At 42.6% G+C, this 19087-nt stretch overlaps 1 long non-coding RNA gene across 7 annotated transcripts in view; it reads right to left on the bottom strand.

The window, feature by feature from the left end:
- The window catches only part of LOC125167637 (uncharacterized), a 232336-nt gene that overhangs the window by 28621 nt on the left and 184628 nt on the right, over nt 1–19087 (bottom strand). For 6 of the 7 annotated variants that reach the window (XR_007152866.1, XR_007152865.1, XR_007152864.1 and 3 more), the window contains one exon: nt 14533–17063. The exons of the other annotated variant lie outside the window; for it this stretch is intronic. This is a non-coding gene — a long non-coding RNA (uncharacterized LOC125167637). Of the gene's footprint in view, nt 1–14532; nt 17064–19087 lie in introns of those variants that run through there. 7 annotated transcript variants of the gene reach the window in all.

Raw genomic sequence — 19087 nt, 5'->3', positions numbered from 1 at the left:
CACATTTAGTCCTGGTAACCTTATGAAATGCCTTATTCAATGAGGCAACTGAGATTCAGGGAGGTCAGGTAACATGCTCAAGGTCATGCAGCTGGTAAGTGATGAAGCTGGATTCAAAACCAGGTAATCCGGCCGGAGTTCCTTTTAACCACGTGACACTAGCCTCTCATACATTCGATAGGATTGAAAATATCAAGTCGCATCTAAGCCTGCAGGGTTCTTACAGTGGAAAGCCTACGCCCAGGGAAATAGAGGAAGATTGAGATGGGGTCAATAGGACCCACGATAGACAGCAGTTGTCCTAAGACCCTAACACCCTTGCTGGGAGCTTTAATCCAGACCTCTACGTAGGAGGAGAGAGCTGGGAAGGAATTAATAGTTCATTAAGTCTCACCGTTTTATTTTACAAATGAGGGAACTGAGGTGCAGACAGATGAAATGACTTTTCGCTGTCAGAGGCAAAACTGGGACGAGAATTCCTAGTTTTCTTGTTTTCTTAAGTCTCAAGCTAGGCCTTTTCCAACATTCAAAATCGGTAAGCTACTTGAGGATTCCTTGGGAGAAAGGAAAGCAGGCAAAAAGACATGTGTGAAGACGCTGCCTGCTCCCGCCAGCAGGCACAGGAACTGCTGAAATGTCCTGAAGTTGCTAAAGGAAGCGTTTATAGGGCTGAACTGGTAACAGAGTGGACGTGGACAATGAAGGAAAAGAACGCTTCAAATTCGGCCTCAAGGTATTGGTGAAACTGGGAGGAGGGACAAGGACAGAAAATAAGTTGTTGAGTATCAGCATACTTGCTTTTATGTGGACGCCGGATCTCCAAGTTCAGATGCCATGTTGCCATTAAGCTTGGAAACGCAAAAGGGAGGAGCGTTCCAGGCCCTGGATGTAGATCAGAGAGTCAGTGCCACACAAGAATTGGTATCAAGAGGTCCAGTAAATCTTTTCACACGCACGCGCACTCACACGTCTTCACCTTCTTTTCTTATGCTGGTTCTTGCTTCCAGGTATCTTTTAGGGACGGAAAATATCACCTTTGGCCTAAACGAGGTTCCAACTCACACTCGCTGAAGTAAAATTTGGTCTGGAAAAATCTCCACAGCCTCTCAGCTAGAACAGTTAAGTAAAGGTCCACAGAATAACAACACAGAAGGGAGAGCACTGGAGAAGACTCCTGGGTTTTCTTTCACCATTTTGTAAGTTCTCATTACCACTGTTCAAGATCGTAGTTTTTGGTTAAGGAGTGTTGCAGGATATTTACTTCAACGATGTTTTGGACTGGCGTTCATAAAACCTGTAGCTCTAAACCTGCTGCCACTGAATTAGACTTTGTTCAAATAAAGAAAGTTAATTGCACATTTTCCTTCATGTTGTCTATTTTATTTATTTATTTATTTTTTTAAATTTTTTTTTCAACGTTTTTTTTTTTTATTTATTTTTGGGACAGAGAGAGACAGAGCATGAACGGGGGAGGGGCAGAGAGAGAGGGAGACACAGAATCGGAAGCAGGCTCCAGGCTCTGAGCCATCAGCCCAGAGCCTGACGCGGGGCTCGAACTCCCGGACCGCGAGATCGTGACCTGGCTGAAGTCGGACGCTTAACCGACTGCGCCACCCAGGCGCCCCTCATGTTGTCTATTTTAATTATTACAAAGCTTTTCAAGGCAAACAACTGGGTGGCATTTTTTGGCGGAAGATACACGTGAATTTTTAAATGGCTGGATCAGGCCGTCATCTGTGCATGTATATGGCTTCCAACACCAAGCGTTCTCGTGTTAGTTTACAGACCCAAGTCAGCATTTGGGAGGGCAGGAAAGTGGGATGGTCACCAAAGACTGAAGTGCTGTTTTTCCTACAGGGAGAATGTAGTCTTAATTAGGTAAACAAAGGGGTTTTTCATTACATTGTAAACACATTTCACAAAAAGACCCATTTAAGTTTCTTTTTAAAGAAACTGGAAAATATTAAGAAAGTTAATTGGAGGGCACTCAAATGACAATGAACAAACAGGCACAATTATCTTCTGACTAGTGTGTGGCTTAGGGATGTTTTTTATCTTTTATTTACGGCACTATTTTAAAATGTGGGAATGCCAACCTAAGTAGAGGCAGGCACAGTATTTAACGACACATTTCTCTATTTATATTTAAATAACCATCTGCATGAAATTATGCACAAATCATGGAATAATTCCTAGCAGAAATTACTGTTTAGAAAATTAAAAAAAAAAATCTGAGATATGGTGCGCTTTTCATATTAAATTGCCCATTTCCAGAACATCACATACACTCGCACAATGTAAAGATGTCGCACTGCGGGCCAATACAAATTGCTCACAATGTTAATGAAGATGGATGGGGAAGGCTGAAAAACATTCATTTACAAGCAAAGGAGGAAAAGTGAGCAGCGGTGTTCACAATCTCTACCTTAATTTTTTTGCCTTGATAATATCCAACTGAACGATGGTAACTTTAATAATACAGCTCTTGGGAAGGTTTTATGATGAATTTTCCTTTTCGGTTTTGAATATGGCCTATTTTTTCCCCCCATTTGGGGTGGAAATTGTGCATGTGAAGTTTGGAGGCTTACTGCTGAGCTAGGAAAAGGAATCTCACTCTTTGAAGATTGAGGAACAGAGTAGACGGACTACAAAATTTAAATAATCTTTAAAATTGAAAAGAAAAGGGGACGCCTGGGTGGCTCACTTGGTTAAGCACCCGACTTCGGCTCAGGTCATGATCTCATGGTTGATGGGTTCGAGCCCCACATCAGACTCGGTGCTGACAGCTCAGAGCCTGGAGCCTGCTTCAGATTCTGTGTCTCCCTCTCTCTCTGCCCTCCCCCACTCATGCTCTGTCTCTTAAAAATGAATAAATGTTTTAAAAAATGTATAAACATATAAAATTGAAAAGAAAAAAAAAATTCCTCATCCTGAAGTGACTCTCTTTCCAGCTGAGCATGGACCTTGCCCCCTGGCCCAGATAAATCTTCCACCCTTCCCAAAGCTTCTTGGCTAAAAGGTAGCTATGGTTGAGTCTGCAAAGAGTAGGACTTGCTCTATAGACAGGGAAATCTATTCTAGGACTACAGTATGAGGACCTCCCTCAGTTCATCACAACCCATCACAACCCATCACCCTAAGCTGTAAGAGATTAGGAACGGGCATACACGGAGTATCAGGAGGGAAGAGAGTGCTCTGTACCAATCGGTAAAGGAAGATGATGCTGGGGATTTGAGGATAACCATGGCTTCATCTCCACCAATTCCTCACCAACTTGTTCCCACCATCCCACATCTAGTATCACTCTTCAGTCAGCCAGGACTCCTTGATAGCACTGGCCAGCTATGGGACATTCCTTTGCTTTGAAGGTAGAATCAACATTTTGCAACATACCTCAGAGAATGAAATAAAGGCACAAAGCCAATCAGATATATTAAAAGGCAGCCATTCCTCAAGCCCCAGGATAATTCATTCTTCTTGAGTTCTCCATATCCAATACCCCATATTTGCTTTGTTATTCATTTTTTCAACAAGTGTTTCTTGAGGTCAGTCCTATGCTTGATACTGGGAATATCAACTGTGGACAAGAGGGCAATCCCTGCCATCCAAAGCAGACATGGCAGTGAGTGACACAGGATGCTAAAGGTGAACATATAAAGGGGACATGACCCAGATTAAGGGTGGGGGGCTCTCTGGAGGAATGAATGTCTAAGCCAGAATTGGTTGAGTACGTACTTCATGTAAGAAATTGTACTAGACTCTGAGGGTGAAAACAACTATGATTTAGTCTCACCAGCTGATAGAAAGGATGCAAATAATAACAAGCAGATATAATTAATGCTAAGTAGAAACAGAAGGCTCTTAGGGGGAGGGGCCAATTCCAATTTGAAGTGTAGAGAAAACTTTGCAAACAAAATGGCATTTGGGTTTAAGTCTTAAAGAATGATTGGATATGAATTCACAAGTAGAATCGAAAGCCAGGCAGTCCAAGCAAAGGGATATGAGCAAAACCACAGAGGTGAGAAATCCTCACAGAGGTGAGGAACCGAGTGGTAGTACTTGGCTGGGCTGGGGGGAGGAGCAGGAGGACACCCAATGAAGGACTTGCAGAAATGGACCATGCCCCTTGGAGGATTGGCTGAGGGAGACAATGACAGGCACTGCCCTCTGAGTGGTGCTCCACTATTCCTCCCTCTCTGATGTCCCTGAAAGGGAAATGAGGCATGTGTGCCCAGGGAATCCATGGCGCTTAGGCCCCACAATCCCTGCAACTGAGGAGCAGCTAGGGACTGGGTCACTTGGGTCACTCACAAGATCTCTGTCTAGGAACAAAAGGTACTCATTAAGCCCCGAGGTACATAGTAAGATCTCATTGCAGAAAAGCCTCAATGATGCATTGGGCACCCACTGTGTTCCAGCCTCTGTATGGAGATGAACAGACACACACATAGACCCCACCTTCACAGAGTTAATGTTCAGTGAGGGGAGGGCTGTGACCTGTAAGAAATGATTTACAACACATCACAGAAATTGCTTAGAGGACACCTGAGTGGCTCCATTGATTGAGTGTCCAACTCTTGATTTTGGCTCAGGTCATGACCCTAGGGTGGTGGAATCAAGACCCGTATTGGGCTCCATGATGAGTGTGTAGACTGCCTGGGGTCTCTCTCTCTCTCTCTCTCTCTCTCTCTCTCTCTCTCTGTGTCTCCCCCCCTCCCTCTCCACCACTCTTGCTCTCTCTCTTTCAATCAATCAATCAATCAATAAAATTACTTGAAGGAGGTTTTTACAAGGTATAAAGGGAACATGAAAGGTTATATCTTGTGAGTAGAATCAGTGGGGTAAGGGTTGAGGGGAATCAAAAACAGGGAATAACGTAAGTGCTGAGACTCGAAGGTTGAAGAAAAGTGTTTTGAACCTATTAGGGTATTCCTGACAGAGAAACAACATATCATGGAGTTTTGCCAGAATATAGTATACTCATGAAATATATCCACATATCCATACATACATAGCACTCTCTTCAGATTGGCTCTTGTAGAGAGTGTGTGGAAAGGTGATATTCAACAGAATGTCAGGAGCCAATCTTAAAGCTCCTTATATGTTAGGACATTGGGATTTTACACAAGGAGAGCCATTGAAAATTCCTGAGCAGGGGCGCCTGGGTGGCACAGTCGGTTAAGCGTCCGACTTCAGCCAGGTCACGATCTCGCGGTCCGGGAGTTCGAGCCCCGCGTCGGGCTCTGGGCTGATGGCTCAGAGCCTGGAGCCTGTTTCCGATTCTGTGTCTCCCTCTCTCTCTGCCCCTCCCCCGTTCATGCTCTGTCTCTCTCTGTCCCAAAAATAAATAAACGTTGAAAAAAAAAAATTAAAAAAAAAAAAAAAAAAAAAAAGATTCCTGAGCAGACAGTAATGCGATAGAAGATGTGGGAGAAGATGGAGGGAGGGAGAGCTGCAATTATGATAACCCACCACCTAGTCTATTTCCTCACAGGGCTATCAACTCGATAAACAACAGACAGTAGCCATTCAATAAACAGCTGAGGAACTGAATTGAACTTAATTGCTCTAGTGTCGTGGTAAATCAAGATGGAGAGAAGGAGAAAGATGAGAAAGCTATTCAGAGATAGAATGGCCAACACTTTGGATTCAGATGCATGAGTGAGGAAGGGAAAGAGGAAATTCTAAGATTATCCCCAGGTGTCCAGCTTTACACGGATGGTGGTGGCACCACAATATAGCAATAGGAAGACGAGAAACAGTTTGGCACGGGGAAGAGTCCAATCTTGACCATGTTGCATTTGAGGTGAGCAAGTGGAATAAGGATTGGGATCTCAGAAGAAGACCTGGATTGAGGCGCTGATTTGAAAGTTACTACTTTATAGTGTTGGTAGAAGCCATGGATGTGGTTGAAATTGCCCAGAGAAAGTGGGTTAAGTCCAAACACTACTGAGACAGAACCCTGCAACAACAACAGTGTGTAGTAGGTGGTTTCTGAGAAGGAGCAGCCTAGTTTTGGAGTTGGGGGACTCTGCACAGACTGCAGATAACTGTAACTATGAAGGTAACTGAAGGTCCTAGCTGTAAGACTCATGGTTGACATTTATAAGACTTTTAGACACGGCAGTAGTGTTATCTGGGTAAGACCACAGACCTCAGATACTTACAAAAAAAATTTTTTTTTTTTTTACATTTATTTGTTTTTGAGAGACTGAGTGAGACAGAGCGCGAGTGGGGCAGAGGCAGAGAGAGAAGGAGACACAGAATCTAGAGCAGGCTCCAGACTCTGAGCAAGAGTTCAGCCCAGAGCTTGGCATGAGGCTCCAACCTACAAACCATGAGATCATGACCTGAGCCGAAGTCAGAGGTTCAACCGACTGAGCCACCCAGGCACCCCCAAACCTTAGAATATTCAATATTTCCCGAAAATTGAAATAGGTGAAACACGGGAATAAATTATAGCCACGTTTCATAGACTTCTAGGCTTCTCTAATTTGAGTTAGGACTCTGCTCGCTCTTGGCCCCGCTAATCTCCAGCCATACCAAGAAGCATACGGTATCCGAACACACTGTATCTTTGGGCTTTGGCATCAGGGTTTTTTTTGTTATCCTGGGGCTCCCCTCTCCTCATGGTACAATGCATCCTTGCAACCCCCACCCCCATTTGCCTAGTGGGTGCTTTTTACCTTTCAGTGCCCATCTAAAGCACCCTCTCTTTGAGCAGCCTTCATCCCTAACTCCCAGCACACCCCACTGTCGGATAACCTAGGTGCCTCTCCTGTAGGGTTGGGTTCCCAACGCACCTTAACACTCTAGCTAGTAACAACTGATTTTTCTGGTCTGCTTCCCCTCCCAGACTGTAGGTAGGTAAATACATCTTGCTATACCGTATCCCCAGCCCTTAGTACCTACAGAATACAATGTCTGACATAGAGTGGGCATTTGCTAAACGGTGTTGGAAGGTGAAAGAAATACATCACTCCCTCACTTTCCTTGCTCTCTTTCTTCCTCTTACTTTGTATGCTTTTTAATTTGACAAAAGATTGAGAAAGGAGTTTCAAAATTCCCTACCAGCTATGTCAACTTCTCCATTTACAGGCTTTCTCCTCACCTCCTTTGTTTACAAGTCCAACCTCAGCCTGCCAGAATACCACACTCCTAGTGTAACCCCTTTGTATTCAGCAATCCTGGACAGTACGCATGAGAGATTTTGAATATCACGTGTTGTAGGTTCAGGAAAAGAACTGGTGTTTTTCATTGGCCAAGTAGGAGATGCGAGCTCACATTAAAAAGATCACTAGGCAAAAAAAAGCCCCCAAAGTGGAGCCTGGATCCCTTGGGGAATCTCCTTAATCCTGGAATCATATGAAGATCCGGAGGCAAAGAATACTCTCTTTTGTTATTGTTTGTAAGTTCTGGGTGGGCAATGGGTCTGATGGGAAGAGGGCGAAAGGATGGGGAGCGGGAAAAAGAAGTCACAGATACAAAGCTGTTGGCTATTGCTTATGGCGTTATGTGATGAATATGGAATACGAGCCAGGAGGTAATAGGACAGATCTACTGATGAAAACACCGAAAAGAACCTTCAATATGAAGTTAGATATTTATTTACTTATTTAAGATTTTATTTTTAAGTAATCTCCACACCCAACGTGGGGCTCAAACTCAAGACCCTGAGACCAAGATTGGCATGCTCCACCAACTAAGCCAGCCAGGTGCCCCAAAGTTAGATATTTAAAGAGAAGAATGAACCACTTCTGGTGAGTATTATACTCTGACACCCCTAGTGGGATCATTTCTGTCAGCGAGGAGGTCTATTCATGCACATTTATTGTGTTCTGTCCTCCCTGTTCTCTGCTCTCCAGAAGACTAGAATAAAGGGTCAAGAAACCCCTGCGCCCACCCAAAGAACATGTCCCACAGGAGACTGAATGGTGTTCTCTGGAAAGAAATCCAGTGTGGGCAAACTCACCCATTTTCTCCTTTTTGCCAAAGACTGTTCTTAAAAAATAATAGTGTCTTATCTTCATGATCATGGGGGTCCTCAGGGGCCAACCAGAGGAGAGTGAAGTTAGGAAAATAAAATCTAATCAGCACATGCAAGACAGTGGGAGGGAGATGCATTTTAAATAAAAGTGGGGCTGCAGCAAGGAGGCAACTCTGGCGTGGACCAGTTTCACAGCATCTGAAGACAAAATGGCTCGGGGCTTAGTCATTGTTTAAAAGCCATTCCTCAAATTCCTTGTTTACTGTCAGCACAGTGAGTTGTGGACTCTGTGACTTTAGCTGTTAATGGGTCTAAACACTTATGCCAACAGATTAAGCCTTGCTGAAACATTAAGAAAATTGGCCCAAACAGAGTTTGGGTGGATTGCTGGTGAGTGGCTGCTGCTTTTTTGTGGGGGAGGGTGATTGTCCCAAGACAATGGCTTCTTGATACCTGTGAAACAGTGGCACTTGGTGAGAGCCACTGGGCAGATTTTCTGTTAAAGGAGAGAGATTGTTACAAAAGCAAACATTTAATTTCGATCGTTTGGACTGACTACACAGAATATTAATGAGATTTTCTAAAAACAAAACTGACAAATACTTTGAGGACCACCAAAAGTCTTGGAAAGATGTGTTTTTTTTTAAGTTATAATACATTTTTGGGAGAAATGCAAAATCACTGTTCTTTTCATTGTGAAAGGCTCCATGCAACTGGGTAATACTGAAGGCAAGAAAACTTTTCTTTGTGACACCTTTGCCTTTTAAGGTTTGTCAAACCTATTTCTCGTCCTTGAGAAGAGGAACAGAGTTTGCACAGTAAATGTATTAAACCTCAGAAACAGGTTTTTTTCTTTTTTAAGTCTTTCAGACATCATAACCCCCTTCTTGTAAATTTTATCTGTGTAACTTGACATGTCTTCTTAAGCATGGAACATTTAAGGCGGCTTTTATAAATCTTCAAAAACGAATCAAGAACAATTAAGTGTTCCATTTTGCTTCCAAGTCTTAAACGAACGGTTTAGAAAGAATTTTACATTCAGAATTAGACATCGTTCTATTCGTGCTGTCATCAGGAAAAATATATATGCATAATATATATAATATATATCTATATATTGTAATATATGTTATAATATATAATCTATATATAACATCTATATGTTTAATATATACATATATATTAAAATATTTCAGATTAAGACTTCCCAAATGAGTCAAAATTGAATGGAAAGTTGATTTGGAGTTTGGAAATTGAAAGTTCGTACTCTGTTAACTTTTACTCTCTGTGTACATATGTCATGAAAACTACACTCTCCACATTTGTTGCCTAGAAAAAAGTAGACCGAATGATGAATGACTATGTTATTCATCTCTCTAAACCTCCTCACATTTTCTGCCATGGCCAAGCTGTTTATTCCATTCACAAATCACAAATTTCCTTTTTGCTACTAACTTTTTGAATAGTCCTTTAAGGAGAGAAAAGAAGAAAGGAAGACCCAGGGTGCCTGGGTGGCTCAGTCGGTTGAGCTTCCGACTTCGGCTCAGGTCATGATCTCGCGGTTTGTGAGTTCAAGCCCCACGTGGGGCTCTGTGCTGACCGCTCAGAGCCTGGAGCCTGCTTCGGATTCTGCGTCTCCCTCTCTCTCTGCCCCTCCTCCACTTGCACTCTGTCTCTCAAAAATAAAAATGTTAAAAGGAAGACAGGAAGGAGGGTAGGAGTGGGAAAGAGAAGGGAAGGGGGGAAAAAGAAAGAAAAGAAATCTTCGGGGCTTTTTCTAAATGCTAACATTCCGAGAGGTGCCGAGATCTCTGTGATTCCAATGTCTTTGGCAACTTCAAACTTGACTTTGATTAACCATGCTAATAACCAGGGAGTTTCTTTTTAGTTTTACTCTTCGTGTCACTTACCAGAGCTGTAAAGACATGCTCATAATATTTGCTTTTCATCTGAATCAAGAAGGCAACGCTAAGCAAAAAAAGTATTTAGCAGTGCACATAGGATTGAAGCGATGATAATCAGGGACCCTGGTAATTGAAGCTTTTGGGGAGGTGGAGAGAGCCTTTCTTCTGGATCCTTCAGTCTGTTTAATAGGATAAAATTAGCTTGAGTGGTTTGGTGTTTGAAGAGGATATGATGTAATTGGAAGTGCCTCCTGGGTTTGCTGCCGGACAAAGCAATCAGGTGGAGACGCGGGAGGGCAGGGGAAGCTCTGAAGTATGACTCTCCTCCACCATCCTAATTAGCCTAAATTAGCTATGCCAGTGTTCTGCTTGCTTTTGAATTTCCCCGCTAATGCTTCTCTCGGAACTGAAAGAAAAGAAATAGGACATGCCCACCAAGTTCCCATCTCATAGATGAGCGGCGGCTTCTAAGAGCAGAGGGTCAAGTTTTACGGTGAAGGTCTCAAAAAAAGCGAGCCACTCGCAGGAAATACAGCATGGGTGTTGGGCACAGATCCTGGGTATGGGACGGATGCCTCAGCTGGTTCGGTGTGATGAGGAATTTCTCAAAGCATCCGTAAGGTTGGGTATTTCAAGAATTTTCCACACAATCACTTAGAAGCCTCACCTGACAGCACTCACATTAACTAACTTGATGTGAACTAGCTAGGCCTTCTCACAGAGATTCTTCTCAGACTGGGTTTCAAACTCCAGGAGGGTCCGGAAGAAACATATCTTGTGTGCACGGGAGTTACTGCCATTTGAAATGTTTCACTTCTGAAAGCAATTAGTCAACTTTAACTGTGCAAAGGGATTTGCGATACATTCCAAGATAGTTAAACGCATCTATTTTTTTAAGTTTATTTTTTTACATTTTTAGCAGTAATCTTTACACCCGACGTGGGGCTCAAACTCACAATGTCAAGATTAAAAGCCTCATGCTCTTCCAACTGAGACAGCCAGGTACCCCTGAACAAATCGATGTTTTCCTTTTTCTTTTTATTGTTTATTTATTTATTTTGAGAGAGAGAGAGTGAGCGAGCTTGCAAGTGCCCTGTGAGCATGCATGAGTAGGGGAGGGGCAGAGAGAGAGGGGGAGCAAATCCCAAGCAGGCTCTGCACTGTCAGCTTAGAGCCTGATGCAGGGCTCGATCCCATGAACCGTGAGATCATGACCTGAGCTGAAATCGAGAGCGGGATGCTTAACAGACTGAACCAACCAGACACCCCTCTTTTTTTTTTAAAAGTAGGCTGCACGCCCAACGTGGGGCTTGAACTCAGAACCGTGAGGTCAAGGGTCGCATGCTGCTGACTGAACCAGCCAGGGGCCCCCTGAACAAATCTATGTTAATTGATTGGATAGAAACAAATAATATGTCAATCTAAAAGTCACAGATTTTTTTTTTTGTTCCCAATGAATAAAAAAAATATATAATGGTATATATGCCCCCAAAAAGTTACATAATTGTTTCATGAGTCATTGTGTACTCTGTCCCCTCCTCCCTCTGCCCTTGGGAGGCACCCGCGCAGGTTGGCTGCTGGAAAGCTCCATCTTCAACGGGCGTCAGGGCAAATCTGCTTCTGGCTAGGACAGCTGTTTTCAGGCGGGTCTCCTGTCCTCCTTCCATACTCAGGAGCCCTCTGATTCCTTCCCTGACAGCAGTTATACTGACCACTTAATAAAACACTCCGCGAGCCCTTCAGAGACATACACTTCGTGATTTCAAAATATTAACATTATGCAACTTGGTTTAGTGACTCAGAGAGCCACCGGGAACAATTGTGGACTGCACAATGGGCGTGATTTGGTTCGCGTTTGCAGCATTAGCAAACAGATCGTGTGAAACTGGGTGGTGCCCAGTGGGACAGGTATGATACTGCACGGCAGTGTGCTTTGCAATTCGCTGCGGTGCAACACTATACACAGTTCCTGTTTGCTCTGGCCCCTCGGGTCGTTTCTGGGATCTCCCCGTCCGGGGACTGGCTCTTAGCAATAGGGAATGGAATTGTTGAAAGCTTTCAGTTGTGAAATTGTGTGTTTAAAGAACGCACAGAAGCCATGTGTTGAGTTAAGATCACATATTGTTCTGAAGGATTCAGTAATTTTCAGCCTTCAGTTTAAGAAATGAAATTTTGTTCTCCCTACAGTTATAAATGGAAAGGCAGGCAGCGCTGTGACTTTCTTATCAACCCAACTTGACACAGCAGTCAGCCATTTAGGACCTGGGTTTCCGTGACATAGCTCCTTCCCATACCCCAGTGCAATATTTTTGTTCCGTTTACACTTGGTCCAAAGCAACATTAGCGCCGGGCAGCTTGAAAAGGTAGCAGGATGCAGTTATCCATGCAAGCTTTATGAAAATTATTAATCGACTCACCTTGAATTCCAATTCTTATGACACATCTTTTCATTTCAATTGTGTTTGGTCTTCACTGTTTGAGGACCTAAGATAACGGTGCTCTGCTGGCTCAAGGCTACCAGGATTTTTCTGATGCCGAATACAAACGACTGTGCACTTGTTATCTAATTCATGTGCTATTGTTGAAGCATTGATCTCAGCACAAGCAATGTAACAAATAAATGGGACCATTTCATAAAATGTAAAAGGCTTTGAAAATAATAGGTGAATCACAGTGATATACCTCTTCACATCCATTAGGATGGCTACAATTTCAAAAAATGGAAAATAACAGTGTCGGCAAGGATATGGAGAAATTGGAACCCTCATACCTTGCTGGTAAAAATAAAAAATGGTGCTCGGGTGCCTTGGTGACTCATTCAGTTAAACATCCAACTTAGGCTCAGTCATGATCTCATGGCTCAAGAGTTCAAGCCCTGCACTGGGCTCTGTGCTGACAGCTCAGAGCCTGGAGCCCACTTTCGATTCTGTCTCTGTCTCTCTTTGCCCCTCCCCTTTTTGTGCTCTGTCTCTGTCTCTCTCTCTCAAGGATAAATGAACAGTAAATGTGTGTGTGTGTGTGTGTGTGTGTGTGTGTGTGTAATGGTGCAGCTGCTATGGAAAACAGTTTAGTAGTTTCCAAAGATAAAACACAGAACTACCAAATGACCAAGCAATTCCACATCTAGGGATGTACTGAAAAGAACTGAAAGTAGAAACTCAAACAGATACTTTACATACAATGTTCCCAGCAACATTTATGTACAATACCCAAAAGGTGGAAACAACCCAAGTCAGATGAAGGGATAAACAAAATGTGGTGTATGCATGTAATAGAATATTGGCCAGTCATCAAAAGGAATAGACTTTTGATATATACTACGACACGAACGCACCTTGGAAACATTAGGCTTAGTGAAATAAGCCAGACACAGAAGGGCAAGTGTTCTATGGTTCTACTTCTATGAGGTACCTAGAACAGACAAATTCTTAGAGACAGAAAGTAGAATAGACGTTACCAGCAGCTAGGGGGAAGAAGGAGAAGAGAGTTATTGATTCATGTGTACAGAGTTTAGGTTAGGGATGATTTAAAAAAAAAAAAAGGTTTTGGGTATAGACAGTGGTGACGATTGCAGAACATTGTGAATGTATTTAAACTGTACACTTATGAATGGATAAGATGATCAGTATGTGTATTTTACCATGATTTAAAAACTAATCAGGGAGCTGTGGTAGAGAATGGAGGAGCACTTTCTCAACGTTTATTTATTTTTGGGACAGAGAGAGAGAGAGAGCATGAATGGGGGAGGGGCAGAGAGAGAGGGAGACACAGAATCGGAAACAGGCTCCAGGCTCTGAGCCATCAGCCCAGAGCCCGACGCGGGGCTCGAACTCGCCGACCGCGAGATCGTGACCTGGCTGAAGCCGGACGCTTAACCGACTGTGCCACCCAGGCGCCCCGAGAATGGAGGAGCACTTTCTAAGGCACTGAGGTAGGAGTAAACTTTTCAGGAAGAGAGAAGGCAGATATGCCTGGAGTGGCCAGAAGTGGGTTGGAAGCCAGTAGGGTATACACCTTGGTGCTCCTCGTTTACACAGGCTCCTGCAAGGGCGCTGTACTTAATTGTATATTTGAAATTTTTAATTTTTCTTAAAGAGGAGCCCTTGGGGGTGCCTGGGTGGCTCAGTCGGTTAAGCGTCCGACTTCGGCTCAGGTCATGATCTCGCGGTCTGTGAGTTCAGGCCCCGCGTCGGGCTCTGGGCTGACAGCTCAGAGCCTGGAGCCTGTTTCCGATTCTGTGTCTCCCTCTCTCTCTGACCCTCCCCCGTTCATGCTCTGTCTCTCCCTGTCTCAAAAATAAATAAACATTAAAAAAATTAAAAAAAAAAAAAAAAAAAAGAGGAGCCCTTGAATTGTATTAACTTTGGGTTCATCAAAACCTGGATCTGCTCCCAGGGATAAATGATATAAAAATGAGACCTGAATGTGAATTTAGAAGAAGCTGGTGTCATTACATATATACTGCTTCTTTGGGAAGTTAAATTTATGTGTTTATTCAGGTATTCACTCATTGTCACTTATGTAACAGACGTTTATGGGGCCCCTAATATGTGTGAAATCTTGGAGGAGGTACAAAGAACATGCCCACGGCCCTTAGGTTCAAGACTAAGGGGAAAAAAACACACCAAAGCAATTACAAGATAAAGTTTAGAAACATTTCCAAATACTTCAGTTTATTTGATTGTCACACTGGATTGTAAGTTCTGGGAAGATAAGACCTATGGAGTCATCATAATTTACAGCTACAAGGATCTTAAGCAATCACTACATCAAACCTTTTGTTTTAGATCCAATAAACTTAGGCCCAAAGAAACTAGAGAATTTGTTTAAGGTCAAAGAAATAATTTGTAAGACCCGAGCCTAGAAGATAGGTGTATCTGTCCACGAGGGTTGGTCGTGTCCTACCATTCCATGCTGCCATGCTGCTTTGGATGCCCCCCATGTCTTCTGCGTCCCCTTCACTGGGCAAGTGTCTGAATCTAGTGTTCCAAACACAATGAGCATTGAAGAAACGGGAATTTGATGGTAACAGTCACGTGGATATAGAGCGACAGCTCCAGAACATCTTCCTGGGACAGCCTTCAGGATTGCAATCTGCCTTTCCTTAGCAACCACACTGCCCTTACTCAGATAAAATGTTTATTCTGGGTGGCTTAGAGGAAGCAGTTCTGATCAAGATTATGATAAATTAAACGCTCTCCAATGCACCCCCTGAAACCTGACCTCATTGCCAACACAGGACATACAACAAGAGTCGCTGGTTACTTGGGGTGCCCGGGTGGCTCAGTCAGTTGAGCTTCCGACTTCGGCTCAGGTCATGATCTCATGGTTCGTGAGTTCGAGCCCCGCATCGGGCTCTGTGCTGACAGCTTGGAGCCTGGAGCCTGCTTCCGATTCTGTGTCTCCCTCTCTCTCTGCCCCTTGCCTGCTCACACTCTGTCTCTCCCTCTCTCAAAAATAAATAAACATTAAAAAAATAATACAAAAAAAAGAGTCGCTGGCTACTCTACTTCCCTTACCCTTAGTTTCCTCCATCACTTGTCATGAGAATTAGATGAGGTAATATATGGTAAGCTCTCAGCACAGTTAATATCAGTTTCGTCATTAGTATTAGTTATAAATGCTGGCAATGAATTTCAGTGAAGGATGTTTGTATAATGGTCAATTTTCTAAACCTAAAAAACTCAGTTGGGAAATGTATTTCTCTAAAATTTAAGAGATATGTAAAAATTGAAATAGCATCCCAACTAAGAAAGCTTATAAATAAATATTGACCATCCCCTATCACCATTACCATTTAAAATCCATTCAAAATCGCATTATCCCAGCTAAGGAGTCACCCAAATAGTAGAGTAACTGAAAACCACATTCTCTGGCCGTCCTTGCTATTTGCCCCAGGCTGTTTTGAAGGCTGTGAATAGATCTTAAAGATGAAACATTGGCAGAAGTGTGTAGACAAGAGGCAGGAAAATCAAGAAGGCTTGAAAATGATTAAGTCTTTACTGTCAAGATCAGACCTTGGAACAGTTTGCATTTCTCTCTCTCCAACTGCTTTATCTCCTTTTATGTGGACGATTATAACAACATTACTCACTTCACTCATTGGAACTTTTACTCAGTGAAAAGAAAATATCTCTTGTCATACATTGACTTTTCTTCTAGTCAGTAATCGATTTAGGTATAGGACGTATAGGACGGTGAACTTTATGGGAACACAGGACATGCTTTGCTGTATTTCCTGTCGAGAGAAGGGAAGTTGTGTGAATCACACTGCCTTCCTCCTGGGTTCACACAACTGCACGCTCTGCAAATCAGTGTTGTGTCCCGAGTAGAGGTGATACTTGGCAAACATACGACAGAGGAGAAGTCGGTGGAAATATTAACCCACATGGCTCCCGATCTTGACTGGGCTCGAGAAGACAATGACAGGCGTTAGGCAAAGCTGTCTGACATATCCATAGTTTTGCTTCTCTGTTTTTTCAGATTTGTTCTTCATTCGTTGAAAACCCGGGGTTCAATTTGCAACAAGCACCAATCTAGATGAATTTCTTTTGCAAAAGTTATAGGTATCTTCTTTTTTGAACATAAAGATAAGGTGTGAATTACCTGAGCGATTACCAGATTTATATCCCCCAAGCTCCCAAGCTTATTAAAAGTAAATAATGGAGTAGAACCAACCAATATGACAGTCAGAGGCAGGAAAAGCAAAGGTAGTAGAAAATGAACTTCTTTTTGGTGAATGTCATATTTCATTGTTTTTAGACGATTTATAGCTAATTCGGAATCGGCTTCTGAATAGGACATTTAACATCCGGTCAGTGAAGTTTTCCAACACATCACCCTGTTTTATATTCTTTGCAGTATTTACGACCATACGATACCTTGGGTCTGTCTGTGGACTTGCTAACTGGTTGATTGTCTGTCTCCCCACACCAGAAAGGAAGCGCCATGAAAAACAAGAGCCTTGCCTGTCTTCTTTACCTTTATATTCCCATCACCAGCACAGCGCCTGGCTCCGGGAGGCTCCACACAAATGTTTGCTGGTGAATCAATGTCTGTGCTCCATAGAGCTGTGTGTCTCAAATTATGTTCCAGAGGACCAGAGCCTTGGGGAACTATGAGCGGAATGAGGTGTGTTTCATTGTTACGGTTGAAGAATGGGGTTCCTCCTGCTTCTCCATTTCCAGGGGGAAAAAAAAGATAGTTAACGTATAAAGTTTCACAATTCAGAATTTTCTCCTTTAAGGTTTCTCAACCCGGAGGTTTTTGCTACCTCTATGTTTGCAATCCATATGAGGAGAAGCAAGTAGCAAGCCAATATTTTCAGAGAAATTTGGGAACAGACAACAGTACTAAATTCAACAGGCTCTTAACATGTTCATATATTTGTTTTGCCACAATAAAAATGGCTCACATAAAAAATAGAGAAAATTTTTTAAAATTCTGGAGATGGATGCACAGCGATAGTTGCACAGCGATGCAAACGCACTTACACATTGAACTGTACATTTAAAAATAGTAAATTTTGTTATGCAAATTTTACCACAATTAAGAATGGTTTAAAAAATATATAGGCAGTGACTGCTGAGTACTGAAATGTGTGGCTAGTGCAACCGAGGGACTCAATTTTTAATTTAATGCCTTTTTAATGGATTTCTATTTAAATTTAAATAGCCTCATTTGCGTAATGGCCACTGTGTTGGACAGTATAGAGCTAAACACCTAGATGACCTCACTTAAATAATGGCAGATTTTTAAAGTTATCATTTGTATGGATTTTTCCCTGGTCTTCTGACATTTTATTATGAAATTGCCAAACTTACACAAAAGTAGGGAAAATAGTATAATGAACGTTCATCTGCTCAACACCCAGATTCAACAACTTAATATTTTACCGTATTTGCTACACTAATACTTGAGATTCAACTACGTGAATGAGTTGAAACCAAAGATACGAAACTGAGAATGGCTAAGTCATACACACATCTTTCTAGAGTCAAAACCAATTTCATTAGCAGCGCCCTTTCCAATTGTTAACTCATTACATTTTTTCCCCATAGTTTCTAGAGTGAATTGTGCCAGAAATGCCAATACAATGGGAATACAACATTTATAACTTCTGAAATCTTCTCAGATTTGAGCAGGGATGGCTTTGCTATTAGACTGTGACTTCTTTTGGCACTCAGGTATTAACAGGAAGAAGGCACCTACCACTGAGTATGGGACACTTCAAATGAGACAGATGGGGTGCCTGTGTGGCTCAGCTGGCGGAGCGTCCAGCTCTTCATTTCGGCTCAGGTCATGATCTCTCGGTTTGTGAGGTTGAGCCCCACATTGGACTCTGCACTGATAGTGGAGAGCCTGCTGGAGATTCTCTGTCTCTCTGCTCCACTCCCGCTCGTGCACACACACACACTCTCTCTGTCTCTGTCTCTCTCTCTCTCAAAATAGAAAAAATAAATAAAAAAAAAAAAGAGAGAGACATAGATGTCACCCAGAAAATATGGCCAAGATGATAGGTTCATTCGTATCCCAAATTTATATTCACTTCTAATTTGGCTGGGAGGTATGTCTGCATAACAGTTATATCTATAAACCTTTCTGTCCAGTGCTTTACATCATGATGTAGTTGTGGTCATGAATGTTAGCGTGATCATAGAAAGCAATAGGCTTTTAGCTTTACCCTTCTCTTTTGGGGGTTGTTAGAAAGCTGGTTAGGGGCGCCTGGGTGGCTCAGTCGGTTAAGCGGCCGACTTCGGCTCAGGTCACGATCTCACGGTCCGTGAGTTTGAGCCCCGTGTCGGGCTCTGTGCTGACAGCTCAGAGCCTGGAGCCGGTTTCAGATTCTGTGTCTCCCTCTCTCTGACCCTCCCCTGTTCATGCTCTGTCTCTCTCTGTCTCAAAAATAAATAAAACGTTAAAAAAAAAAATTAAAAAAAAAAAGAAAGAAAGCTGGTTAATTGCAAATTAAAACTTGCCAAACTAAAATGAAGGAGGAAAAAAAGCACAGTATCTCAACAAGGCCTCTAAAGAATGCAATCCCAGAACCATAGGGAAACGTGAAACTTGACCAATGAGTCTCCAACACATTTTTTATATGGCAAGTATGGTCTCACTGAGAGAGACTTCTTAGTTTCAAATCCTAGCTTTGCCACTTACTGAATATGGACCTTGGCTAAGTTAGACAAACTTTCTA

This window comes from Prionailurus viverrinus, chromosome B3 (assembly GCF_022837055.1).
Source record: "Prionailurus viverrinus isolate Anna chromosome B3, UM_Priviv_1.0, whole genome shotgun sequence".
NCBI classification, from domain to species: Eukaryota; Metazoa; Chordata; class Mammalia; order Carnivora; family Felidae; genus Prionailurus; species Prionailurus viverrinus.
Note: the sequence above shows the minus strand (reverse complement) of the source record. Positions and strands in the feature narration are given on the sequence as shown.